General features: G+C 39.4%; 1 pseudogene; it reads left to right on the forward strand.

Moving 5' to 3' along the window:
- Positions 1 to 1,157: 1,157 nt before the first annotated feature.
- On the forward strand, positions 1,158 to 1,450 carry LOC100951567 (annotated as a pseudogene).
- The last annotated feature ends 4,530 nt before the right edge of the window (positions 1,451 to 5,980 follow it).

Genomic DNA, 5,980 nt, shown 5'->3' on the forward strand with positions numbered 1-5,980 from the left:
TTGAAGACACTCCAAAGTGATTAGAAAGCTAATCATGCAGGAAGCAGACCCTGAAGGCAGAGTCTGATTGTCTCTGGAATTTCCTGGAAGAGACCCGGGGAGGGGAGAATCAAGATAAGTTAATGTGCATTTTTAGTTAAAGGTTACATCTGTTTTTTCCAGATAAATAGTTGATTAAGTTTTATGATTACTTTGTATTCTTTTTAAAGTACTTTCCATTTTTATCATGTAAACCACTTATTGCCAGCTGGTTTGCTATTATGATGTATACATGCAGAACAATGTATTGTTAGAGTATATAAGCTTGTAAGAAATAAAGTGAAACGGCTACATGCCTGAAAGATCTGTAGTCCGGGCCGCTTCTCTGTACATTCTGACTGCTGATGTTATCTCTGCGACTCCGCCCGAACATTTCCAGTAACAACTTGGCTTAGTCGGCAGGACTGGAGACTTTGTGAGATCCGCTTAAGGTAAGACCAGGCATGGTGAGAACCGGGAGGAATTGCTCAGCGCAGTGGTACGCGAGACTCTCGGGAATACAAGCCGAGTCATGGGAAATTCCCGGTCTTCGGAGGAGCAGTGTGTTACACTCCGGAAAACTTTACTACAGAGTACAGGCGCCACCGTAAAAAGAAAACTTACCAGCGCCTATTTCAGGTGATTGCCAAGCATTGTTATTGGTTTACTCCTGAAAAGAAAAATCAATTAAATTTAAAGGTTTGGAAGGATGTAGGGAAAGCTCTAGGAAAGCTTATCAAAGAGGGGAATGCATTGAATCAGAGGCCAGCTTTTAATTTGGTAGCTTTGGCCTTGCAGCCTTTACAATCTAGTTCAGATACAGAACAAAAGACGGAGTCTGCAGCTTTAAAACTTCCCCAGGAGCAGGCTCCTGAGACCGCAGAAGCGCCCACATACGATGAGATACCACTTTCAAATAGCTCTAGCAGCTCCTCTGAAAGTGAAACTGACTCTGAGGCTACCGAGGCAAGCGAATCTGTCAACAATATGTCTAAGCTTCAGCACCTTTTGGAACGCTGTTGTCAGATTATGAGTTCACAACAACATGATCCTTCATCCAAAAGGGACACTGGGCCCGCTCCCCAGCCAGCTAGGGTGCGCGGCGCCTCTCGGCCCAGACTTCAGTAGACTTCACCAAAATGCCATCTCAGATGGAGCACGCCATGGAAACCATGATCTTCACACTTCACAAATTTGCCAGGGATAAAGGCTACTTAACAAAGGAGGACCTCAGAGTGCTCATGGAGAAGGAGTTCCCAGGATTTTTGGAAAATCAAAAAGACCCTCTGGCCTTAGACAAAATAATGAAGGACCTGGACCAGTGCCGAGATGGCAAAGTGGCTTCCAGAGCTTCCTTTCCCTAATTGCGGGCCTCACCATCGCGTGCAAAGACTATTTTATAGTACACATGACGCAGGAGGGCAAGAAGTAGGCAGAACCGAGTTACTCTGCCCTGAAAGGTGTTCTCTCAAAGGATTGCTTCAGACATCTGCCCCACAGCTTCTCCCTGGATAAGGATTTCAGGAGCAGATCAGGATCCTTAGAATATATACAAATAAAATCCAACTCCCATTTGTCAAGCAGAGAAGAAAAAGTTAATTAACATGGATGGGATTTCATTCTGATGTAGGAGCACAGTGTAATTATGCCAATGAGCTGTTGGCACAAATTCGGGAAATTTGTTATATGGCATGGAAAAGATTAGATGAACAAGGGGAGATAAGAAAGTTTTTACAAAAATTCTTCAGGACTAATGAATCATATACTGATTTTTTAGCTCATTTACAATCAGCTGTTCAAAGAACCATCAGTGGTGCAGAGGCACAAAATATGCTTTTGCTTTCATTTGCATATGAGCCTGCAGAGATGTTGGCTCTGGGACTTTCCAGGCTAATCTATTGGCAGCTGCTTTTAAAGGCACAACCACTTCTGCTAAAACAAAATGTTATAATTGTGGAAAATCTGGACATGTCCACAAGGATTGCCGAAAAAACAAGGTGACTAAAAATGAAAAGTCTACTGGTCCTCCTGGTTTGTGTTGTAGGTGTGGAAAAGGAAAACACTGGACAAACAAATGTAGATCTGTTAAGGACAAAGATGGGAATATTCTCCTCTCTTACAAAATCAGGGAAACTCCCCATCAGGCCCTACCTGGGGCCCAGAGACAAACAATATGGGTTCTCTTGCTCAACAGCTTCCAGTGAGCAATGGCCAAGCCCATGCTCTGACTCAAAACAGCTAAAGCTCTCAGTATAAGATTCATTCCATGCCACGCACAATACAGTGACCATTGTTGCAGATACCTTATCTGTAAAATTACATACTGGTGTTTATGGCCCTATTCCACTGAATATGGGAGGTCTCCTATTGGGGCAGAGTAGTTTAACATTACAAGGATTGCAAGTTCATGTTGGAATAATTGATGCTGATTTTGAAGGAGAAATTCAAATAATGGCTTCTGCTACTAAAACTATTACTTTAGAAGCTGGACAGCATGTTGCTCAATTATTAATTCTCCCATATCATAAGGGCAAAGCAGCTCCTATAAAAAGAGAAGGTGGATTTGGCAGTGCAGGAATGCAAGTTTTTTGGCATGCCTTCATAAATGACAATCAACGTCAGTGCACTGTAACTTTTCCTGAAGGCACTGTTCTTAACAGACTTGTAGACACAGGAGCTAATGTCTCTATTATTGCTTCTTATATGTAGCCAAAGAAGTGGCCTAAGAAAAGGGTTGAAACTACTTTTGTAGGACTTGGAACAATGGCAGATATTGAACAAAGCAGTCATGTTTTAAATTGTTTTGGACCTGACAAACAGCCAGCTCAGTTTCGGCCATATATCACTCCCATTGCTTTAACTTTGTGGGGAAGAGACTACTTCAACAATGGGGCGCTATGTTATCTATTCCAACTATTTACCCAGTGGCAAGACACATGATGCTTAATATGGGTTTTAATTCCACTGTAAACACCTCTCTTTTTAAGGCCGAGGTGACAAGACAAGCTGGTGACCACTTTGGTTTGGGATTTCCCACTCTTTCAGAGGATTTTCCATAGGGTCCACTGCACAGTGCTTCACCCTGCCTTTACAATGGAAATCAGATAAACCCATATGGGTTGAGCAGTGGCCCCTTCCTCTGGAAAAATTAGAAGTGCTTCATATTATTGTTAAAGAACAATTAAAACAAAAAACATATTGAACCATCTACTAGTCCTTAAAATTCTCCTATCTTTGTTATTAAAAAAAATCCAGCAGATGGTGTATGTTGACTGATTTAAGAAAAAATCAATGCAGCCATTCAGCCCATGGGCTCTTTACAACCAGGAATCCCAAACCCATTGTTGATTCCAAAAAATTATCCTATCATCATAGTTGATTTAAAAGATTGTTTTTAAATATCCTTTTGTGTCCCCAAAACACTGAACATTTTGCATTTACTGTTCCATTTTTAAATAATTCTCAGTCTTCTCAGCATTATCAGTGGAAGGTTTTACCTCAGGTTATGTTAAACAGCCCTACTCTTTGTGAATTATTTGTGCAAAAACCTTTGGATTTAGTACACAAAGAATTCTCAGAAGGCATTCGTTTACATTATATGGGTGATATTTTAATTTCTCATCCTTTAAATGATGAGTTACAAAAAAATGTATTCTAAAACCTGCCAATATCTTGCTAACTTTGGCCTTCAAATTGCCTCAGAGAAGGTTCAAACACAGGAACCATGGAATTATTTAGGATATCAATTATCAGCTCAGCATATAATTCCTCAGAAGGTCAAAATAGGACCTCATAATTCTAAAACCCAACAATCTCCTTATCAATCTGTTCAAAAGGCTGGACTATTTGCTATTGTTTTACTTTTTTTTTTTTTGCAGTTTTTGGCTAGGGCTGGGTTTCAGCCTACCACCTCCAGCATATGGGCCCAGCACCGTGCGCCTTTAAGCCACAGGCACCATCCAAGCTATTGTTTTACTTTTAACTGATTTTCATGACATTGCTTTAAATGTGGTTACTGATTCACAATATTCTGCACATGTGGTGCAGAATATAGAAACAGTTACACTCCCTTGGAGTGAATCAGAATTAATTATTTTATTTTACACATTACAACAACTCATTCACTCTTAAAAGCAACCTTTATATATTACACATATAAGAGCTCATTCTAATTTACCTAGACCTCTTGCTGAAGGCAATGCTGCTATTAATCATTTAATTGGATCAATACAGGCTGCTAATTTGGAAATTCTTTACATCATGATAATGCTCAATCTTTAAAAGTACATCATGGTATTACATGGCGCACAGCAAGAGCTATTGTTTGTTCTTGCCCCACTTGTCAACCTTTAATAATGCCACCTTTACCCTCTGGCATTAATCCAAGAGGCCTACAAGCTAACCAACTTTGGCAAATGGATGTTACACAAATTCCAGAATTTGGCCATCTTAAATATGTCCATCATTCTATAGATACATATTCTCACTTTTCTTGGGCATCTGTATTTACTTCTGAATGGGCAGATGCTATTATTTCCCATCTTCTTGAAGCTTTTGCAATTATGGGAAAACCACATTCAATTAAAACAGATAATGACTCTGCATATATTTCTAATAAATGTCAAGCTTTTTTCCAGTTATGTAATATTAAACATATCATTGTCTCCCTGGCAACAGCACAGGTCAAGCTATAATTGAAAGACATAATCATACTCTAAAAGATACGTTGCTTAAACAAAAAAGGGGAGAACAGTATAATAATACACCCAGAAATAAACTTCACTTTGCCTTATTTACTTTAAATTTCTTGAACATGGATGACAATAATAAAACACCAGCCCAGAAGCATTGGATAAAAATAACACAGAACCTCTTAATAATTTAGTTTTTTATAAAGATATAAAATGAATAAATGAATTCTTGCCCAAGTGTTGCATTGGGGTAGAGGCTATGCTTATATCTCAACAGGTTCATCAAACTTTTGGGTCCCTAACAAAGCATTGAAACTAAGGAATGTGTAGAAGAGACCACATCCCCAGGAGATAGACCCACAAGCTCTGAGAGAACCATTTGTACAAATGACTGTGAGCCAACAGACCAAGAAAGCCAAGATGGTGCTACCCCATACTCTAAATACACCAGAGATGACTTGGGGTCAGGAGAAGAAGTTTTGTCATCAGGCAAAGGATCTGGTGAATCAGAATAAACAACCCATGACCACACCTACTTCATTCTTTGCTATGATCTCACTCCTCACTACTCAGGTCAATCCTATGAATATTGGACATATATCTCAAATCCTCCTCTACTGAGGGGAGTCAGCTGGTTTGAACCAAGAGTTCCTATTTATGTGAATGAGTCCTCTTGGTTTCCTGGGCCTTATGACACTCGCGGTCCTTTAAAACCTAATGAGGAAGGCATGACGCTTTTCAATTATAGTACTGGTGTCAGTGAACCACCCATTTGCTTTGGCAATCAGCCCCATTGTTTAACTTCCCAGTTTCAGGCTTGGATAAGTACAAATCATAATTTCAGTGAATCTCCCCAGATAAAAATGTATCTTTTGTCAGCCCTCTCCATTAATGGAACAAAACTTGATGATTTCTTGGCCCCTCCTGAGTTACCTCTTTGTCAGATGCACAGCTTTTCGCAAGTGGGTGAATGGGTGCATTGGATGAAGTGTAAAGGTGAGAATGCATTTTTAGTTGCTAATACTTCCTATGGAAACATCATAGATTGGAGCCCTAAAGATCTCGCACATACTCAGAACTCTTTAAGACCTTTAAGGTGGAAAAGAAATCATACATCAATTTCTACTAAAGCATTTAGTCACATCATGTGGAGAAACAGAGGATTCTCTCCTCCTTCTTCCAGTTTATTAAAATATCCTATTTATGATATATGTATGAATGATTTAATTAAAAAAATAAAATATCCTAAACAAAATCATTTATGGAAAATT

The sequence above is a fragment of the Otolemur garnettii genome, unplaced genomic scaffold, assembly GCF_000181295.1.
Source record: "Otolemur garnettii isolate 467f Iridium unplaced genomic scaffold, OtoGar3 scaffold00053, whole genome shotgun sequence".
In the NCBI taxonomy this organism is placed as follows: domain Eukaryota; kingdom Metazoa; phylum Chordata; class Mammalia; order Primates; family Galagidae; genus Otolemur; species Otolemur garnettii.